This window comes from Pipistrellus kuhlii, unplaced genomic scaffold (assembly GCF_014108245.1).
Source record: "Pipistrellus kuhlii isolate mPipKuh1 unplaced genomic scaffold, mPipKuh1.p scaffold_m20_p_23, whole genome shotgun sequence".
NCBI lineage: Eukaryota > Metazoa > Chordata > Mammalia > Chiroptera > Vespertilionidae > Pipistrellus > Pipistrellus kuhlii.
Genome location: NW_023425522.1, coordinates 6,909,678 through 6,932,524, shown reverse-complemented (window position 1 = coordinate 6,932,524; position 22,847 = coordinate 6,909,678). Strand labels below are relative to the sequence as shown.

Sequence of the window (22,847 nt, the reverse complement as noted above, 5' to 3'; positions counted from 1 at the left end):
CACTCGGTCTGCTGGTCTGTGCAACATCTACACGGGTCCTGCCTTGTCCGAGAATGAGTACAGAACGGTGGGAAAAGCACTTGGGATCAGGGTGAGTACGTGCCATCCTGCAGGCTCAAAGGGAGAGCACATCTCAGAAAATGATTCAGAAGAAAAAGTCCGGAAACTGCTAGAAGACAAGTTGGGAGCTCTCTAAAAGAGGAACAGGAATCCATAATGGAAAAAGAAAGAGCCAACATAGAAAGAATGACACAAGGAAGAAAACGGATGAGGTAAGGCTTATACAAAAATTGCTTATTTAAATCCACATTAGACAGATGTGAAAAAACAAAAACATAAAAAGGCAATTCAATAAAGTGCAGGGTAGACTTAAAAAGAGCTCCCTAAATCGCAAGACAGAAAAGCCAATAAAGAAGCAATGTGTGATTAAGAAGGGTTCTGTTAGAAAAGACCAGAATAGATTAAAATCAATAATCCATTACAAAAATAATAAAAGATAATCTTAAAATCATGCAAAAAAGAAAAATAGGCAAAGGGAAACATTACCCAGGGGATCCGTTTTTGTTTTTTCCCCCCCCTGCTCACTGCTCACCAGGGCTTGGCACGGCCCCTCTCCGAGCGCTAAGGAGAAATGCCACTGAAGCGTGTGCTCACTACTTTGCACCTCACTAAGGGCGCTCAGAAACATCTGCTGGACGGTGGGACCCACTGCCCTCACCTCTGAGTTTCTGTCTGCAACGCTGAGACCTGAGTCCTCCACAGTCAGCCCTGGTGCAACCATGTTTCATGTGCAAGACACAGGAAGGTACCGAAACCTGTTTGGCTCAGTGGACAGAGCATCGGTCTGCAGGCTCAAGGGTCCCGGGTTCGATTCCGGTGAGGGGCATGTACCTTGGTGGGGGGTGTGCAGGAGGCAGCTGGTTGATGTTTCTCTCTCATCGATGTTTCTAGCTCTCTATCTCTATCCTTTCCTCTCTGTGAAAAAATCTATAAAATATATTAAAGAAAAAAAGAAAAAGAAACAGAAAGGTTCTCCGAGATGTGCAAGTGAGGACCCACCCACTGGCTCCCAGGCACTGAGGGAAGCGCAATGAGGGCGATGCCAAGGAGAAGGAAGCCTCTAAAGGCCCCTATGCCTGACCGGCTTCTACTCAGTGCAGACCCCCAGCTCAGAAACCCCGCACACCGTGTGCCCTCTGGTGGGGGTCCCAGCCCCCACCGGGCCGGCACGTGGGCCCTGGCCTCTCCTCCTCCTCCTCCTCCTCCTCCCTCTCCCCTGGAAACAGGCATGTGTTTCTCCTGCAACAGCCTTCCAGGCCAGCCCCGGCGAAGCCTCCGGCCACGGGGGAGCACTTACCGCGGATGCTGCCTTTTGCATCCACACACATGCCGACCCTAGGGGAGGCCGAGGCTTCGGGGACACTGCTGGGAGGACCCCCGCACAAAAGGCCTTTGTCCCTCCCTGGCCCTGGCAAGGCTACGCGTGTCGGACACCACAGAGGCCACTGCCGTTGCCGGGGAACGTGAGTAATGGTTTTCTGCATATTTAACATTCATTTTCAATGAACCAAGTCTTTCCCTGCCTCTGAAATAAGTCAAGACTAATAAACCACCCAGTGACTGATGCTTTCTGTCATCAAAACCCTCTTTATACCATCTTCTAAGAGTAGTTCCGGCTTTAGAAATCAGAGTGCCCAGCATGATCTCAGCTATGGAAAAACACGCTGTGCCCATCCTGTGAAGAGCTAAGGAGACACGCAAAAGTGGTGACAAAGGTCAGCGTTGTGTTGTGGGACGCCTCTGGCTGTTTTAATGATAATGATAATTTTATTACATTAAAAATGTTGTACTTAAAAAATAAAAAATTGATTTTTAAAAATGTGTTTATCATGCTTACAATCAGTAAACCACTGCCCTTCCCCCAAATCAGCATGTAAAGTTCCAAATATACTATATGATCCCAATTAGGTAGACAACTATATACAGCAAAAAAGGGGGAAAGAATACTAGATATTTTTTTTTATTTCTGCTTTTCTGTATTTTCCATGATGAGCATATTTATTTTAACTATTCCATCATGAGCTAATGTACAAATATAGTCTTATTTTTAAATATTTAGATAATTTAATTTACTAATAAAATCTCCCTTGACATATCCCATCTCACTTTCCATCCCCTAAAATGAACACTGTTGATCAGATTAGGATTCAGTATATGGTGCTTCAAATGGCAAGAAAACTTGGGCAGGGAATTTTGGGAGAAAGTATTTTTAAGAAAATGCACTGAATTAAGATAGCATGAGCATGCCGAAACCGGTTTGGCTCAGTGGATAGAGCGTCAGCCTGCGGACTGAGGGGTCCCAGGTTTGATTCCGGTCAAGGGCATGTACCTTGGTTGAGGGCACATCCCCAGTAGGGGGTGTGCAAGAGGCAGCTGATCGATGATTCCCTCTCATCGATGTTTCTAACTAACTATCCCTCTCTCTTCCTCTCTGTAAAAATTCAATAAAAAATATTATTAAAAAAAAAAAAAAAGATAGCATGAGCAACAATAAAGAACATTCTCAAAATCAGGGGTGGAAGGAACTTAGAGATCATTTGATCCCAGGTTGCCATTTTACAGATTGGGAAACTGAGGTCCAGAGACAGACAGGGATTGAACACCAAGGCTCCCCAGTCCCAAAGCAGAGGCCGCTCCTCCTCAGTCCCGGTGCTAATGTTGCCATCATGCCTAAGGGACTAGTTCTGGTCAGATGGCAGAAGCCAGAGCCCCACCTAGGACAGCTCCTGGGGTGACCCCATTACTGTCCTGTGCAAGGTGACCCTGACCGTCAAGTCTGGCTCTCTGCTCATCCTGAGCCACTTCCCACGTCTGTGGCCAGTGGGCCCCATGAAGGGAGGGAGAGCAGAGAGGAAACAGCTGTGCACACAAGAGGAGTGAAGTCATGAGCGCACTTGATTTTCCCTTTGGCAAATTCTCTTCTGCCTATTTTTTTCCACTCATTAAAATGCAAATCTCCATTCCAACCAGGGGGCCTCTAGAAGATTCCAGAAACTTCTAGAAACCACCCTGTGACAGAAAGTCCTAAAACAAGGTGTGTGTGGATGTGCTGGGATGTGGGCATGAGTAAGAAACAGAAGCTACAGCCCCCACACGTCACTTGGTTGCTCACAGACATCCATTTGCTTGTTCCCAAACCTGGCTTCTAGTACCTCAGGGAAATCATGTCACTTCTTTGAACCTCATTTTTTAAATTTTATTTTCTACAAATAGATATAGAAATACCACACCTACTTCACTGAATTCTTGTAAAGAGGTAAGGGCCAAAACCATGATGAGATTTAGCCTTGCTCCAGCATCCTGTCCCCATCTCATCACTGAGCAACCTGGGAGGAGAGTCATCGGCTGAAGTCCCCAACCCTGAGTCGCTCACGCTGCCGTGCGGGGTTCCCAGCAGCCCCGCCGCCTGTGCAGAGCGACACAGCCTGACTCCTCTGACACAGGCGGAGCCCATCGTGGGAGCGGGAGCAAGGGCAGGGGAACTAGGGTGGACAAGACTGGAATTTAGAGGATCATGAGCTGAGACACCCATACCCCCACGAGCCCCTGGAAAACAGGCAACCCCCCTCCCCAAACCAGACCAAGACCAACGCAGCCCTGGACAAGAGCCGCAAACTAGCCCTAGCTGGTTTAGCTCAATGTACAGAGTGTCGGCCAGCAGACTGACGGGTCTCAGGTTTGGTTCCGGCCAAGGGCACATGCCTGGATTGCGGGCTTGATCCCTGGGAGGGGGTGTGCAGAAGGCAGCCAATCATTGATGTTTCTATCTCTCTCCCTCCCTCTCCCTTCCTCTCTAAAATCAATTATATATATATATCTGCAAACTAACCCAGCAAGTCCCTGGCCGCCACCTGGAGCTGCCTGCCTCCGCCTTCACGTGCACCCTGCTGCCATCACCAAGGACACCCTGGAAAAGAACACCCCTCCACACTCACGCTCCTTACAGGGAGACAGATTGGATAACAGGGAGGAAACCGTTAGGTTCCTTTTCTCTCTTTTTCTTCTTTTGTTAATCCTCACCCGAGGATACTTTTTCCATTGATTTTTAGAGAGAATGGAAAGGAGGGGGAGAGAGAGTCAGAAACATCTATTTGAGGAGGATACATTGATTGTTTGCCTCCCACATGAGCCCTGACCAGGGCCAGGGATCGAGCCTGCAACCGAGATATGAGCCCTTGACCAGAATCGAACCTGGGACCACCGGCTGGCGATCCATCCACTCAGCCAAATTGGCTAGGGTTTGGTTCCTTTTTTCCTCACTGCACATCGGCCGGGTCTATCCCGCTGCCTGGGCGCCACACTGGGTACTGTCAGCTGTTCTCAGCTGCTGAAGCCCCGGCTGTGGGGCCAGTACCGTGAACTTGGCCAGTACCCTCACGAGAACATCATTTTATAATTGCATAAACCAAGGTCTTACCCAGGGTCTTACCACAAGACACGGAGTGTCTGAACCCGGTGTCCTGTGCCCAAGGCTAGAGCAATTCCTCCTCATCCTGCCCCCTGTACCCGAGGCTGGCCTGCAGGGTGCCCTGGACCCCCCTGTCCAAAGGCAGAGCTCCAGGCAGAGGTTACAGTGGAGCCATGTTCAACCAGCCCCTCATTACCGGTTTCACACAGGAGAATGTAATAGCTGATGGCAGAAGCCTCATTAACTGCAGCGGAGGTGCCAGCCGAGAGAAGGAAAGTGCCAATATTAGCATTTCCACAGCCAAGAGCTCTGACCGGCCACCACGCTGAAATGACACCTGAGAAGAAAGTCAACGGAGAGCCACTGGAGTTGGAGCTGTAAGAGCTGGCAGAGCTGGGAGCTGGGGCAAGCAGCCTCACCCACAGGGGGAAAGAGCACAAGGCAGCACCCAAGCTCAGCTCCCATGACCTCTGGGAGTGTGGGTCCAACGTTCCCCCAGGGACAGGGACCAGCCTTGCCCCGCCCAGGGGCCGGGGCCTCATGTCTTGCTGTCTCCCGGGAGATGCAGCCCGGCCCCGCCTGTCTCCCTCCCACGCAAGCTGGCCCGCTCCTCAGCTCCACAGCGGTGATCGGGCAGCCTCTAGCCAGCAGTCCTCACCCCGGGTGTCTGAGCTCCCCAAGTTCCCAGGCACAGAAAATGCACCCAGTAAGTGTGTGCTGAATAGATGGGGTTCCCCTGGACTCTGAACAGAATCTGTCAGCCCACTTAGGAAGAGGGGTTCTTACTTTCCTGGGCCCACGTGAGGGTTGAGGGAGAGAAGGAGACAAGAAGTAAAAAAATAAAATTAAAATAAAAAAATAAAAAATAAAGGAAACTTAAAAAAAAAAAAAAAGAAGGTGGAAGGAGAAGCACTGCCCGTGTTATATCTGTCAGGAGGGGCTAACACACTGAAATGCCTTCAGAGGCCTCCAAGTCACAAATGAACAGAACTGGGGGGAAGGGGGGTTAGCAATGGTGTAGCTGGGGGCTCTGAGAAAGCCTCTCCCGGCCCAGAGCCCCCCAAGCAGATACACCTGGAAAATGCACTCTCCTGGCTGCTGGGACTGCCCACGGGAGTCATTAAAGCCACCAGCAGGAAGGAAAGCGGACAGAGCCACGTGACCACCCAGGACAACAGCCGTCTGAGCTGTCAGTGCTAGACTTGAAAGGCTCACGTGCTGGGCTTTTACCCATATGCTTTCAAATGCTTTTCAATTTTATTCACTGATTTTAGAGAAAGAAGAAAGGAGAGAGAAATACTGATCTCTTGTTCCACTTCTTTATGGATTCATTGGTTGATTCTTGTATGAGCCCTGACTGGGGCTTGAACCCGCAACCTTGGTGTATGGGAACGATGCTCTCACCAACTGAGCCACCTGGCCAGGGCCCATGCATATGTTTTTAAAGAACTGGCATATTGTGGCCATGTGGCCATTTTCACCAATAGAACTTGAGAAGGAATGGTGTGTCACTTCAGGCTAAGGCTTTTTTTTTTTTTTTTTTTTTTTTTTTTTTTTAAGTATATGTTTTAATTGATTTTAGAAAGAGATGGAGAGAAAAAAGAGACAGAAACACTGATGAGAGAGAGACATTGATCAATTGGCCACCTCCTGCAGGGCCCCCACTGGGGATGGAGCCCACAACCGGGCTTGCGCCCAGGCCAGGAATTGAACCAGTGACCTCCCGGTGCATGGTACAATGTTCAACCAGCCAGGCTTTTAAGAAGCAAGGAGGTCTCCCTGCTCTCCTTCCCCTTTTGGCTGGATGCAGACAATGGCAGGGCCCTTAGAGATCCTTCACTTGGGGTCCACAGACCTCCACCGAGGTTGCAGACAGAATTCAGAGGCCTGGGACTCGGATGGGGAAGAAATGGCATCTTCTCTTTCACTCACTCTGACACCTGGCATTTCCTCCCGTTAGGCATGGAGGGAGCATCAGCAGTCACCCAGCTGCCCACAGACATCACAGCTGCTCTCCTACCACACCGCGGCTGCCAGATCACAGAACGTCACTTATCTCATCCGCTTTCCAAGGACAGTATTTATGAGAACTGCCCTCGCTCCTGTTTCTAATGTGTTAATAGAGAAGCATATATTCCCAGATCACAACCATATTTAAGATATTTTATAATTGCATTTCAATAAAACTAGTTTCCCCTGTAAAAAAAAAAATTAAAAAAATAAAGCACTGGCATATTGTTTTCACCTAGGGACAATGAGGCCATGGATGCTTGGACATCTCTGGTAAGCCTAAGCCTCCTACCTAATCTCTCTGGGTGAGACTCAGTGCCCTGGCCTGGCTGTGCCAGTCACACACTGCTTCTTCCAGGGGAAGCCGGCCCAGTGACCATCTCTCTCTGGATCCTGGAAGGCTGCTCACCACTGTGGCACCCGTGGCACCCACAGATGGACATGCCGAACAGGCGGTGGCTGGACAAAAGGGACTAGAATTGTGAGATCCCGGCTGAACTCCACCAGCCCTCAGGGCCCACACAGAACTCTGCCTGGAGGGGGTGGGACAGAACCCCTCATTCTTTCTCTTAGGCTAGTGGTCGGCAAACTCATTGGTCAACAGAGCCACATATCAATAGCACCACGAATGAAATTTCTTTAGAGAGCTGAAAACCGATTTCTGTGCATGGGCCACAAAGTTTCAATCACACTGTACGTGCGTACCCGCACGTGGTATTTTGTGGAAGAGTCACACTCGAGGGGCCAAAGAGCCACATGTGGCTCATGAGCCGCTGTTTGCTCACCACTGTCTTAGGCCAGAGATCCCCGCCTTTCCTTCCTCTGGGTCAGAAAGGATGGAGAGGGACAACAACAGGCGCCGGCTCCCTGTCCAGGCCTCAGCGCTTTCTGTTGTGTCAAAAGGGCCATTACAACAGACTGCTGGCCCCTTCCTCCAGGTTTCTGAGTCAGCAGGTTTGGGTGACACCCAACAGCCTGCATTTCTAAAATGTTCCCGAGTGCTGCTAATGGGGTTCAGGGATCTCGCTTTGAGAACCACTGGCTCTGAGAGGAGAAGGGGGTCTGTTCTATCTCTGTTTCTAGAACACAGATCTTTAGAGACGGATGCATTCACTTTCAGGAAGAAGCATGGACCATTTTTCACAGACATGAATACTGGATGCATTTCACATGTCTCCAAATGTGAGAGAAACATCACAAACCAAATGAATGATGCCAACTGTTCCAATATAGGTCTCAGTGTGGAGACAGAAGAGATGAGTGGGGACTGCGGCAAACTGGAAAACCTTCCACTGACTGGCTTATTTCACTTAGCGTCATAGTCTCCAAGTCCATCAGCAAAGGACAGATATCACATGATCTCATTTATTTCTGGCCTCTAATGAGCAAAATAAGACCTGAAGCATAGAGGGAGACACGGAACAGACTGACATACCTGGGGGGAGGAAGAGGGGGCAGACGAGAAGAGATAAACCAAAGAACTTATATACTTATCTCCATAGCCCATGAAAACGGACAATGGTTGGTGTAGGCCTTGGGGTGGGGGTGGGGGTGGGGATCGGGTAGGGGTTGGACAGAGGAGGAGGGTGGGGTTGGAGGACATCCATAATACTGTCAACAATAAAAAAATACGTATTTAAAAAACCAAAACCAAAAATCTGTCATTGATCATTGGCACATCGATGATGGGCTACCCATTTCTGCAAGAAACGCTGGAAATCAGAATTTTTTAATGTGAAATCTGCTGATGTTTAAATGTTGGCAACCAACTCAATCATTTCTAAATGAAATGAAACCGTGGGCAAAAGCGAAAACAAGACATACAACCTATACCCCATGGCTCTGCTCCTGATTTTGCCCACTGGCCACCAGGGCGCAGCTCCTGGTTTTAACTGGTGGGTCTCTGCATAAGCAGTCATTCGAAGAAAATGCTCCCTGGCTTTGAAGGATTGAATACCATCATCTGAGACTGAAAGCATGAATCAGCACCCCACCCTGTACTGACCAGCCACCCTGTCCTGAGCAGCCTTCTGCTACGGCCTCTTCACCACCATCATCTCCTGGGTGCAGTGGGGTGCCAGCCTCGAGGGGATCCGTACACCTTTTCCGGGGGCTGTCGATGGGTGGCCAACTCCCTCTCACTCCAGAGCAGGGCACCCCAACCTGGATCTAACCTCACTTGGAACAGAAGCACAGGTTTCTGGGGCAGAAGGAACCACGAAAAACCTGTCCTGCTCTGCCTATGGAAAAGCGCTACCCCATCCGCGGATGAGAACGTTCGGAAGGGGAGGAGGCATGTAAGGAGCTGAGTAAACAGCATAAGGAGCCAGGCACGCACCACCAGCTGGGGACGCCATAAGAGAGGGTGGCCCGAGGCGCAGCCTGCACAGAGCGCTCTGAGAGACAAGCAGGGGTCTGAGGGGGTGAGGAGCAAGCGAGCAGTCACAGCGGCCTTGGGGAGGACATGTACACATCCGTGGGGTCTGAAGGTGAAATGACACTGTGGGCAGACCCCCACGGGGTAGCAACACAGAGCTGCAAGCCAGCCTCTGGAACATGCCTATTGTGGGGAAGATTGGATTGTCCTCCCCGGAGGAGCGCGGATCCAAACCTGCAGGCTCCTGTCCCGGGAAGGAAGTGTCCCGGGGCCACTGGGAGGAGTGCAGGGCGAGCAGGGCCCGCGCTGCCAGAATCACCACATCCTTTTCAGACTGACCCTGGGAGCTCCCCCTGCATCCCCCTGCTATCCTTGGGAGAGGGGCTGCCACCTCCGGCCCCAGACCTCATGCCTCCCAGCTGGCCTGCCTGTGCCTGTCCGTGTTGCCCACTGCGCCACATCAGCTCCTCTGCTCTCCCACACGAGGACCTGCCTTCTCCCCGGCTTTCCCCGGGAAGGGAATCACGGCCCCGGAGCAGGGATTTTGGGTCCCTTTGCTCACCACTCAAGGCCAGCAGTTTCACGCATGTGTAAAGAGTACACCTGACTTCACAACCAACACACACACACACACACACACACACACACACACACACACACACAGCGTTTGTGTCCAGCGCTCCAACACTGCGAGTCCGACTTTCGAAGACAGTAAAGATGCCCTGCGCTTGGCAGCATGCCAAGGACCCAACCTTCGGAGAACACTCTCTTGCTGGTGGCACCCCCTCCCTGTCATGGGGAGCGAACCTGTGGGAATGCCTATGGTTTCCAGACACCATCATGCCGTCGGGGCCCAGGATGTCCCCAACAGGGTCAGCCGGGCATGACGACCCCCACAACATGCTGGTCCCGGAGCCTCGGAGACCAGCGTCCCTGGGAAGTGGCTGAATCCACACAAACCCGCTTTCTAGACTCTAACTTCCCTGCTCTTTCCAGAATCCTACTCGGCTCCTCATGCCGTTATGTAATCCTGTGCTCAGGACATGCCCCCCTGGCCCCCCACTTGCCACCCGGGAAAGGAGCTACCCTTCCTGCTGCCCTGGCACTCTGGTGCGTGCACCCACGAGCTGCCCTGACCGCACAGCGGAACATGCACACACACACATGCACAGCACACACGTGTGAACCGGAAGATCCCTGTGAGCCTGCTTCCCAGCCCCCTTTCTCTCCACCTGGCTGTGTGGCATCGGGCAGAGCACCGCACCTCTCTGGGCTTCTCCCTCATCTACAGCCCCGAGGAGCCGAACCTGCCCACCCCCAAGGTCCCAGGCTTCTCCTGAGAATGCTGCCCACTCCACTCAGAGCCAACTGGCCCTGACAGGGGCTGGTCATATCCGGAATTAAGAAAATGCAAAATGGAGGAGGCGAGAAGATGCAGAACAGGGAATGGAGACAAGTCAACGAAACAGGGAAAACTCACTCTGCACCGAGCTCACCTTGGACAGCACCCCCACCTGCGTGCTTGCTCCTCTCCCCAGAGCCTTGGGGCCCTGTCCCTGGAGCAGCCCAGACTCATGGAAAGGAGGAGGAGGCACACGTGGGGGACAGGGGTCCCTCCAGAGCACAGCACGCCCCTGCCCGGCAGGAGGCTGTCCAGGGAAGCCTTCCCCACTGGAGTGGTGGCCCCCACTTCCCGGCTTCAGGGAGCTCCCACACCTGCGCCACCTGCACAAAGACAGCGGCTCCGCGGAGGGCTGCCACTCACCTCAGCCCCGCGGTCCCTCCGTGTGCAGACCTGATGCGCCGGTCATTTTCTGCCGGCGTCTCCGCACCCGCTGCCTCCCCGTGCCATCAGCTAATTCACTGTGCAAAGCAGCACTTATATATAGAAAGTTGCAGCCACGCAGGTTAGCATTAAAATAGAGCCGGCGTTGCCACGGCAACCAAACAAATGATATTCAAAATGAACAGAGAAGTATGCTGCAATTGGGAAAGCATGTCCACAGCCTTCCAGAGCAGCTGCGCCCGGTCCCCCCGGGCGGGCGGGACGGCCTCCGGAGAAGGGGCCTTCCCTGCGTGAACCTCCTCCTCCCCATGAGCTCACCACTCTCGTCTCAGCTGCAGCCACGGCCCCTGCACAAGCTCCTTCCTAACGCCAGTTTCTGCCTGCAGCCAGCCCGAGGCCGGCACTGAGGGGTGCGATGAGCTGGACCAGGTATATCTATCCATTTGCCAAAGCCGTACTCCTCCAGCCCCAGGGAAGCAGCCTGGCCCTGCTGCTGTTACTGAGGAGGCTCCAGGAAGCAAAGCTGGCTTCGGCCACTGCCCTCCACCAGAGTCCACAGGCACCATGCGCTGACTGACGCTTTGCCTTTCTGAGCCTCAGCCTAAGAATGAGAAGGGGACGGGGGGAGAGGGGGTACCCTCATGCCTTCCACCTCTCTCTGATTCTAGCATGTGCACCTTTTTGACTTTGCACCCGCCTTTTCTACATTCCTCTTGTGTCCCTGGGCAAATGCCTTCCTTCGCCTGGCCACACATGCCTTGGTATCCCGGTGCCCTATCCCGCTCTGCAGCTCCTGCTTCCAGCTCTGGTTCGGCACAGCCAGCAGCAGGTGTTCGCCGCCTTCAGGGCGGAAGGGCAGGATTCCAGGATTCAAGGGCCAACCAAGGGGCTAGCTCCTTGGACCACTCGGAGCCCTTCCCAGACCCATTCACAGCATTGAGACTCGGACGTGACCCACACACAGCGCACGGACCCGCATCTGCTGCTGGTGGATCAGGAGCGCAGTTTGGCAGTTTCCTAAACAAATAAACATACACTTAGCATAGGACCTACCGACACAGGAAAAATGTCCACACACAGTCATATATGAATGCTCAGAGCAGCTTTAAAAAATAATAACAATCCCAATCTGGAAAGAACCTAAAAGATCATCAGTAGGAACAGATGAACAAATGGAAGTGCCTCTACACAGTGCAATGCTGCTTACCGATACAGAGGAATGAACTATTGACACATGCAAGCACCGCCATACCTCACAGATACCGAGGGAAGCCAGTCTCAAAAGGTTATACTCTAGGATCCCATTCATACAACAATCTCAAAGAGACAAGCTGCAGGGATGGAGGACACATGAGGAGTTGGGGAGGGAGGCGTGAATGCAGAGGGAGAGCATGGGACAGGATCTCGGGGTGTGGATCTGTTCTATATGCTTGTGTGAGGTGCTGGCTGCATCACCAGAAGATATATCAAAATTCATAGAACTCTATACCCCTCACAAGTCAATTTTACTGTGTGACAGTATAAAAAATAAAGTAAAAGCTACTTTCACCTTGAAAACATAGAAAAATCACTGATGACGACACCACCTCCCCACCAGATTCAGATCAAAATTGGGGCCCTTACACATCAACTGTGAAGTCCTGAGAACCAGGAGTTCTTAGTACCACTTTCTAAAATGTTTTTTGAAAGATAGGTTTATTTATTTCAAAGAAGAAGGGAGAGAGAGAGAGCCATCAATGAGGAGCAGAATCATGGATCGGCTGCCTCCTGCACGCTCCCCACTGGGGATCCAGCCCGCAGCCCAGCCATGTGAACTGACCGGAAATCAAACTGTGGCCTCTTGGTTCATAGGTGGAAGCACAACCACTGAGCCATGCCGGCTGGGCTAAAATATTTTTATTTATTAATTTATTTAAGAGAGAGAAGGGAAGTAGGGAAGGGAGGGAGAGGAAAGGAGGAGGGACGGAGAGAGAAACTTCAACTTGTTGTTCCATCTACATATTCCTGCATGGGCCCTGTACCACTTTTAATTACAAAGATGCTCTTCCTCAAGACTAATGGTTCCCAACCGTGGGCCAGCTTCATCAGCATCACCTGAGAGTTTGTTTGAACGTATGAACTCTCCAGCCTCACTCACTCCAGCCCTTCGGAGTCAGAAACGGAGATGGTTTAAACAAACTCTCCGGGTGAGTGACCAGTGCATGCGAACTGGGGCACCGCTGGCCTTCACCCACCAGGTATCCGGCTAGGCCAGCCCAAAGCGGAAAGGTCTGGCTGGCCCTTCAATATCGAGACCAGGGATACAGGCGATGTCTTCCCTTCCCTTCCCTCCCAACCTCTGCCTTTGGTCTGCCCTCAAGCGTGGCCTGCAGGGAGGAGCCAAAGGCCATGACTCCATCTGACCACCTGTGGCAGCAGGTGACATGGGACCAGCTGTGGTTTCAGCCGGGACCCTGGAAGGAAGAGAGACCGGAGCTGAGGACCAGCCAGGGGCTCCTGGCTGTGCAAATGCATTCTGCGCTTCTCACTGGCCCAGCTCCTCCAACCGACCCTGCCAGCCCACTTCCCACTCCCGACTCTCGGGAGTGATTCTCAAATCCCGGGGGACCTGGCAGTTGTCCCAGTGAACCCTAGAAAAGCCCAACTTCCTACTCGCCCCAGAACAACAACTTCAAAGCTGATGCACGAGGTTCCTGGCTCCGAAGCCACATAGAGATGATGGATCGCAAAGAAGAAATCAGAACCATATGGATTTCGTATTGAGCAAAATAAACAGGATTACAGCATCGGGGCTGGGCCCAGAAACCAGGGGGCTGTGCTCCTGGCCCGGAGCCCGGGCTTGTGGCCCTCGGCGCAGGCTGGACTCCGGCCTCTCCTCCCCACGACGCCCACTGTGGTGCCAGCAGCGCCCGGAGCGCTGACCCTCCCTGCTGAACGCTCTGCTTGCACTGCTGTTTTGGCTGACATTTCAGTGTTTTATGGAGTTTTTATATTCTCTTTTATGGTGCAGTTGCAGGGGGTTCGGCTTCTCCTCTAGCTTCATTCACATGTGCACAAGCAGCAACAGGAATTCGGTGCGTTAATGACAGAGGGACAGCTCCAGCAGCCTCTGGGAGGGGCAGCAGCTGGGGCACCCACCCCCTTTTATACCATCGGTTCCTTCCTGGCAGAGCCAACCAGGCGGGAGGTGCCCACTCCCAACCTGATCCTCCTCGCAGAGCAGAGAAACTCTCCTCTTCCAGTTTCGAGGCAAACAATATGGCCTTCCACACAGCCAGGGCTTCTGAACGGGGGGCCATTTTGCCCCACAGTGGACACACGGCAATGTCTGGAGACACGTATGGCTGTCGGGACGGGGGCCACAGATGTGGGCAGGTACATCCGTTTCCAGCTGCTGCTGTACCAAATCACCACAAACTTAAGACAACCACACGAATGTGTGTTCTGTAGTTCAGAAGTGGGTCTCACGGGCTGACGTCCAGGTGTCCGCAGGGCTGGGCCCCTGAGGAGGCTCTGGGGAAGAGTCTGTTTCCCTGTCTTTTCCAGCCTGGAGAGGCCGCCTGCATTCCTTGGCATTGGGCCCTCCCTCCATCCTCGAAGCTAGCAATGGTGGGTCAAGACCTCTTCACCCTGGCCTCTCTCTGGCTCTCTCTCTCTTCGGTCTTCTTCTTCCACTCATGGGATAATCCAGGATGATCTCCCCATCTCAAAGTCAGCTGATTAGCGACCTTCATTCCATATGCAAGCTCAGTTCCCCCTTGCCGTGCAATCTAGCAGGCAAGGTTCCAGGGGCTAGGACCCAGGATGCGGACAACTTTGGGGGGAAGAGAGGGTCATAATCGTGCTATAGGGGCTGCTGACATCTAGGGAGTAGAGACCAGAGGTGCTGCTACTCATACTACCATGCACAGGACTGGGCCCACACAAGTATGATCCAGCCCAAAATGTCAATTGTGCCAAGGCGGAGAAATGCTGGTACCCTTCACAATGACCGTGTCTCAGTTGGTTTCCTAGGGACTGTGACTCTAGCAGTGGTCGGCAAACTGTGGCTCGCGTGCCACATGCGGCTCTTTGGCCCCTTGAGTGTGGCTCTTCCACAAAATACCACGTCCTGGGGGAGTCTATGTTGAAAAAGTGGCATTAGAAGAAGTTTAAGTTTAAAAAATTTGGCTCTCAAAAGAAATGTCAATGGTTGTATTATTGATATTTGGCTCTGTTGGCTAATGAGTTTGCCGACCACTGGGCTAGACCATTTCCACAGGTCACCCATAGGACTTTTGGAGGTCACGGAGAAGCTCTGACCCACAGTGAAGGAGGAATTTTTTTTACTATTTTGTTAATTTTTAAAGTAACTATTCTATAACTATTCTGGAACCATCCTCAAATGATTCTTCTTTGATACACAGAAAATACACACAGCTGTTAAAAACACAAATGCATCTTGCTTAGAGAAGGCACACGAACACATAGATCATTTAAGTCTTTATGTGAATAACTTCAAATAACAGGCTAATCCTGCTGAGCGGCTGAGATGCTTTGGTCTCAGAAATCCCTGAATTAGCAGCCAGAGCTGCTCACATCCCCAGCCCCCTCCCCTCTTGGTTAGCCGCGGCCAGCAGACGAACACTCCCAATGCCCTGCAAACGCAGTGCCCACACCAAATGCCCTCTGACCCAGAGCGCCGGCAGGCACCCAGGGAGGCCTGCATTCGGCGGGTGAGGTCTGCAGCAGCGGGGGCTGCCTGGGGGGGGGGCAGGAGGGCTACTCAGGAGGCCTGTCAAGCCCTACCGGTAGCCGAGGACGGTCCCCCAGCAAAGCTCCACCCCGGCCCCACCCTGTGGTCCTGCTTGCTGACGGGTCTCCCAGAGTGGATGGAGAGGGGCTGCAGGGGGTGACTCTGTGGTTTCATGGGGGCTTCCCTGCACCACCTTTTTGTCATCGTGACAAAAGGAGACCCTGCTCCCTCCCACCCCATCAAACGATGAGCAGAGGCCCAGTGATTCCTAATGCTTACGCACATATGTAGGCACACATGTGTGTAGGCACCCATGTGTGTATGTACGTATGCACCCGTGTGTCCCGATAACCCAGGCGAACCCTGCTATCCTGCCATCTCTACTGGGCCCAATGAGGCGCTTAGTTAACTTTCCTGTTGCATTTGCCCGGGATTTTCTCCAAAGCCACATGTCTGTCCCAAAGCATGGAAGCCATGGCTCTAGCAAAGTCCTGACCCGCCGTCTGAGATACTTCGGGACTTGGAACCACCTGCGTCAAGATGTCGCCTGCGGAGTACACTGCATCCGTGTGCTGGTCCATCACCCAGCGCTCACTGTGCATCTCCTATGCGCCATCTGAAGCCACAGCAGCCAGTGGCAAAGAGGGCCTCGCCCACAGGGAGCTCAAATCCACAGGGAGCATGGTAAGGCCCTGCTCTGAATCCGTCTGTGCATCACCTCATCTAATGTTGCACCGATGTTGGAGGCAGGTGACCTTCAAGTGCCTCCCCTTTCAGGAAATTACAAACACAGTAGTAAGCACATACACTAAGTGGCCAGATGATCATGATCTCTGAACACATAATAATCTGGACACTCGGTGTATATCCTATATAATAAAAGGCTAATATGCAAATTGTCCCCCTGGACTAGGAGTTCGACCAGCAGGCAGGCCAGCCAACTGCCCATGTTTCCTCCCCCTGGCCAGGCTGGACCCCATCCATGCACAAATTTATGCACTGGGCCTCTAATGTGTGTGTGTGTGGTTGGTGTGTGTGTGTATACACACTGAGTAGCCAGATTATTATGTGTTCAGAGATTATAATAATCTGGCCACTCAATGTATGTGACATCCACTCATTCACTCTTCTCCACGTCCTAAGATAGGTTCTGTGGTGACACCCACGACAGAGGAGGACACTGAGGTTAGGTCATTAGCAGCTGACCCCAGGGGTGCATGTGTGCATGTACAGCTAGCAAGTGGCAGCTCTGCCCTGGACCCCAGGCGGTCCTGAGGCTTTGCCAGGACAAGCCCAGGCCACGCCTTTAGCAGCGCTGGCTCCGGAACTCCTAGTGCATCACCTCTCCTTTAACCGCTCACCGCGACAGCTTCCTGACCGACACCCAGCACAGCTCAAATGCCGGTCACCCTCCCGGGCCTTGTGCTCCTTTAGGACACCCAGGCCCCAGCTCCCACTTCCAAGGGGCAGAGGAAGTGCTGCAGCCACAGCAGTCCCTGTGTTGCTGCCCCCAGGGTGAGTCACCACCCTCCAAAGACGGTTGCCAAAGAGAGCCGCATTGTAGCAGGAGTGCTCATCCACTTCCCTTTTCCATTTCCCAAACACAGCTTTCCCCAGCTCCAACATTAATCACGTAACTGCCAGCTGAAGTTCAAAGATGCTTTGATAGCGGGATTTTCCACAGCGAGGGCCCAGCAGCGGCAGCTGCGGCAGCTCCCCAGCGCTCCCCCTCGCCCGCCTCCCATCATGTGTGGGGCTGCGGGGCTGGTCCCACACTGGGGAGTTTTGTGGCGGAGTGAAAGCCTCCATGGCCTGATGTGGCATTTCCCGGCACAGGACGGGTGATATGGTGGCTTGCAAACCACCCTAGGCTCCCAGGGTGTCTCCACCAGCCCCAGAAACCACCAGGCAGGCAGCAGATGGGGAGAGGGGTCTTTACAGATGTAATCACATTAATAATCTTCAGATGAGATTGTCCCAGATGATTCAGCTGGGCCCTAAATGACATTCCAAGTACACTGACAAGAGGGAGGCAGAGGGAGAGTGTGTGACACACAGAAGAGGAGGAGTACACTCAGGGGGATGGAGACTGGAGTGATGTGGCCACAAGCTAAGGGATGCGGGCAGCCACCAGGAGCTGGAAGAGACTTGTGACGGCGATTCGCTGTGTGTGCCTTTGCCACAGCGATGTGCACCCCTGCTTCTGGTGAGAACACCCTGATTTTCCTCTGAGGAAGCACCTTTCCCATCTCTCCAATGAGCAATTCCACCCGCCTGGCCCCGGAGACTAGTTCAGGAATGAGTAAGTGTCCCACATGCGTCATCTGAGACTCAATCCTTGGACTCTGGTTGGAACTATTGGTAAAGTAGTATTATGATAGGACGCAAGCCTGAAGCTGCTGACACCTGCAGGAAACCCGAAGGGACCGTTTCTAGGTCACCCAGTCTTACCGGGTCGTGGTGAGGAGCAAGGACGAGGGAGCCAGACCGCCCAGGTTCATGCTGACTGGCTGGGGAAAGTTGCATGGAACTTTTGTAATAATATGAACAATAAAGATTTATTAAAAATAAATAAATAAATAAATAAAATAAAAAATAAACAAAAAAAGAAAGGTGCATGGAAGTGGAAATAATAGTTCTTCTGGGGTTTATGTGAGTCAATATTCAGAAAGCACTGAAAGCTGGCCTTCCCTGCGTTCACCGCTCCTTCTTCCATGCCACGGCTCACTTTCCTCCTTAAAATGGATGAAATCTGGGCGGGTCCAAGACTCCAGCCCAGGTCAGCCACCTCCTCCACCTCCCATTTCACCCTGGCTCCCTCCACTTCTCCACCAAGTAAATGCTCCAGGAAGGCACTGGATTAAGATAATATGAGCAACAATAATGGAAAAAACGTCTCTGAGTTTGACTCTGTCCCACCTCTTCTCACCTCCACCAGCTGCCAGCGTCAGACAAAAAGACCAGCAGGATTCCCGGCCACATACCTCCCTAGAAACCACACAGAAACACCAGGCCACTGCTCTGCCTGCCCGTGTGACTCCGACTGTGACGTGACGGTTCCCTGAGAACAGACAGACACTGCATGCCCAGCCCTATCCTGGCTCCGGGTGGCTGTGCTCAGAGACAGGAAATCATCCCCTGGCCAGGTAGCTCAGTGGGTTAGAGCATCATCCTGCTATGCCAGGGTTGCAGGTTCAATCCCAGGTCAGGGCACATACAAGAAGCAACCAGTAAATGCACAAGTAATTGGAACAACAGATCTCTCTCTCTCTCTTTCTCTCTCTTTCCCCTCACCTTCCCTCTCAAATCAATAAATCAATTTTTAAAAAAATCATTCCCTAAAGTCTTAAGAGAGAACCAAAATTAGTAGACATGACTCCGATTCCATTCGTAACTGAGCTGGAGGCTTTGGAAGGAAGTTGATACCAACATTTCTCAATCTTGACATTGACCCTGAGGTGTGGTCACATTGCATACTGTGAAGAGCCAGGGTGTGGCGTCTCAGACACTACGGTGCCAGCAGTCTCCACATTCCTGGGCCCCTCCAGGGAGAACTGGCTTGTGATCTATCCTGCAGGATTCAGCAGGAGCCTGGCTAAGACAGAGCCACACACAAAAACAACCCCCTGGGCATCCCTCACCTCTCAGCCCTTCACCAAAAGCTCCGTGAGCCATGCCCCCACCCCATCCCCCATCCACTACCAACATCCTGAGAGGCTAGTCCTTCCTGGAAGGAACATCAACCCCACCGCACCCCTCCCCTCAGAGGGAGGCTAGCAGACCTTTTGCTCAAAGGGGCAACGGAGCCCTGGGTCTCCTCTGAGCTAAAAACAGCGCCTGGTGGTGTCAGAGTGTTGGGGTTCCCAGGACCCCCCTTCCCCCCCCATTGAATGAATCATTACTCAGCATGTAGTCCTGCTCCAGGCCATCACTTGTGACAGCGAAAGGAAACAAAACAAAATCAATGAAGGGAAAAAGTACCTAGGCGAGGCCAGAGGAAACCAGATGCAAGCTTCCAGCATTCTGCTCCGGGGCAGCCCACTTAATTCCTCCAGTGATGAGCTGGGGCAGCGGTGGGAGTGCCTGCCGTCCACCAGGGAAGCTCAGAGACAGCACTGGGGGTTCCCCTGGGGCTGGCCCTGCAGGCACCCTTGGCCTATCAGGTACCCAGATTGCAGATGGCAGCAGGAAAGCACATGGTCACTACAAACCCAAGTGTTTGTAGGACGAGCTTAACCATATCATTTAGGGAACGATGGGAACCTTCCCTAATTCAGGTTCCCCAATGCCAGCCAAGGGCCAACAGTGCAAAGGGGGAGCACCTCAGGCCTGCTGCCATCACCGTTGTTGCACATTGGCCATTGGACGATCACTGGAGGGGACCTCCCTTTGCCGGGTGATAGATCCTTCCTTCCTCCAATGGATGGATCAAGAATGATGTAAACTCCACCTGCAGCCCAGACATTCCTGAGCACTGAACCACCAATCAGCACCAGCCAAATACCCTAAGCACTCCCCCCCTCTACCCTACCCCCCCCCCCCCCCCCCCGGCCCAATCCTAAATCCCTAGGTCCCTACTCATGTGCCTTCCATGAAACCACCAATCAGCGTGTGCTGAGTGCCCTAAGCCCCATCCCCTTTCTTTCCTCCCCTTAAAAGGTGCCTGCACCTGGGCCCTCTTCCTCTTTCCCCTCTGGAAAGCAGCCTGTGTCCTGGCACCCCGGTCTCCGGCCTCTCTGTTTCATCTTTCACCGGGTCCACTGAGTAGCAGATTCCCGCCACCAAATCACAGACAAGGGTCGAGCCCCCGAACATTTGTGCTGACAGAGCTCACTCCTCCCAACCAGGCTAGTCCAGGGCTGGCCTGAGCTCATCCTCAGCACTTTCCCAGGACACCCGCTCCCCGGGCAACATTTCAGGCGGAGGGACACCTCCTAATAACAGCTTCCACTCGCTAATCCGCTCTGTGCCAGGCACTGGGCCAAGCACATGACATACAATTATTTGAATATTAAGTATTCGTATTGATGCTCATTTAATATTATTCACAGCTTACGGTGGAGTCAATTATGGCATGACATGACTTGCCCAAGATCCACTGAAATGACCTTGAATCCCTTCACCCAGCTGCTCCTAGGAGCCTGTCTTTCACTGACCACATGACATACTTCTTTTTGTCTTGTGTGCTTACTATTTTTTGTTGATTCACTTTTTTACTTTAAAGAAAAAACCACACCTTTGTTCCTCAGACAATGTTATGGTATTCTCTGAATGGAAAAGCTAGTAGCATTTGCCAGAAATGTACAGCGAGCACAAAAATAGCTACAATGAAAACCAAGCAACGGTGGTCCTCCATCCTGGCTGGGTACGCCACCCGCCGAGGCTGTTCTCGCCCAGCACCCCGGGGAATTTTCCTCCTCAGTAGAATCGGAAGCACAGAGAGAACTGCAGAAGGAACGCCCTCTCCTTTGTGAGTCCTGGCATGGAAAGCCTTGCATGTAGACCAAACCAGTGTTTGCACAGTGTCTGGGGAAGCGAAGCACTACACTATACCACATGCCTACACACACCTGCCCCATCCGGGGCTCCCACTTTCTGTGCACCCTACTCTCCAGCCATGTCCTGGGGTGGTTCCAGCTCCTTCCTTCCACTTGGTTCTCACTGGTTCGCCAGCCTCTGTGGCCACCACCTGGCTCCTTGCTCTACCTTCTTCGTTCCTAGTTTCTGCTCCTGTAGGCTCCACTCAGCTGGCGGGACTACCAGCCTGGCCTTAGAGGGACAGAACATCAGCAAATTCCCTCGAATTTCCAAAATCAAAAGGAGGCCAGGGAGAGAAGGCAAGGCTCCCTCAGGGCTTGTCAGGTCATAACTAGGAAGTGGGGGTGGGGCGAAGGGGCAGGAGAGCATACAGAAGTCAGAAATGTGCCATTTCTCTCAAACAGGGACTACATCCCAGGTGCCCACTTCCCCATCCCTACCCAACACCACAAACCACTCTGGTCCAGCCCAGCCACGGGCTCTAAGAAGTCACCCAGTCAGAGTGACAGGGTCCCACCCAAAGGCCATTCTGTTCCGGGCAGCAGGCCAGAAGGGCACTGAAGAACTCTAAGCAGAGAAAGGCAGTGGGGAGCTTGCGGTTATGACTCTTCACCTGAGAAATGGGACCAATATACTACCTATCTCCTAAGGTTGTTAGGGGACAATATCAATGAATTCCCCAGGGGCTGTGCTCGGTGACATATTACTACAGAGCTGGGCCCTGAGTCAGGGGCCAAGAACCAGAACAGAAAAGGGTGGAGGGCAGGGTGAGTCCGCATCAGAGGCAGACCGGTGGCTGCACACCGGAAAGTGGGCCCAATCCAGCCCCCTTGCTTTGTGTGGCTCAGAGACACTTAAAAAACAGTTTGGTTGTCAACATGCAAAAACTAGGAAATTTCCCATGAAAAAAAAATAAAGATTTCAATTGTTTCTTGAAAAATCAAGGTCATACTGAAGCTCCCACTGCAGAAGGAGGAGAAATAGTGCCACCTCCCCCCATTTGCGAAGGCAGCAGTTTCAGCCCTGGAACCTGTGAGTCACACGGGAACTTCAAAATCATCCTAAACTAATGGCCCAGCCAGCGTGGCTCCGTGGTTGAGCGTTGACCTATGAACCAGGAGATCAAGGTTCAATTCCCAGTCAGGGAAACATGCCTAGGTTGCGGGCTTGACCCAGTGTGGATTGTACAGGAAGAAGCTGATCAATGATTCTCTCTCATACTAATATTTCCATCTTTTTCTCCCTCTCCCTTCCTTTCTGAAATCAATAAAATATCTATATATAAAAGCCAAGTGACCAGAACAACCAGAACCACTGGTCACTATGATGTGCACTGCGGTGGCCAACCAGCCCAATCGAGCCCCAATCAGCCTCTCAACCGCCTGCAGCTCCTATCCCAGAAGGCCCCACCCTCGATCAGACCCCTCCTGTGCCCCTCCCCCCCTGCTGGCCTGGCCCAATCAGCCTTCGTTGGGGCAGGCCAGCTGGATCCCAACATGCACGAATTTGTGCACTGGGCCTCTATTATAAAAAAATCAAATCATCCTAATGCCTGGGATCCCAACCCATTCCACGGGATCTCCAGGAGGGATGGAGATCGGCAGCCTTTGCTAGATGATTCAAATGAATGGCCAACAGGGAGGGCTGCGCTGATGTCTCCGTGGCCCTGATCACAGCACCTCCTCCTGCCTCACAGGTGCTGTCACCTGCCTGGCCCAGAGACCGCTATTCCAACAGCCCATCCAGCCAAAGCTCAGAAATAAGGGAAGAGGGGGCCACAGAATGCAAACCAGCACGCAGACCGCTGGCAGCAGTCCTTGCTTTAACCAGAGTCCATTCCACATCTCCCGACACAATCCAGAACAGCGAGGCTCCCTGGACTCCTCTAGGGTCGTGTCACCCCCGCCCCGCCTCAGGCAGGCAGCATGGCGCC

The 22,847-nt window shown here is 52.6% G+C and overlaps 1 protein-coding gene across 3 annotated transcripts in view; it reads right to left on the bottom strand.

The window, feature by feature from the left end:
* Positions 1-22,847, bottom strand: part of GAS7 (growth arrest specific 7) — a 194,911-nt gene that overhangs the window by 90,426 nt on the left and 81,638 nt on the right. Inside the window, exon 1 of one of the 3 annotated variants that reach the window (XM_045586530.1) lies at positions 10,621-10,749. The exons of the other annotated variants lie outside the window; for them this stretch is intronic. The gene's annotated coding sequence lies outside the window, so the exon portion shown is untranslated. Of the gene's footprint in view, positions 1-10,620; positions 10,750-22,847 lie in introns of those variants that run through there. 3 annotated transcript variants of the gene reach the window in all.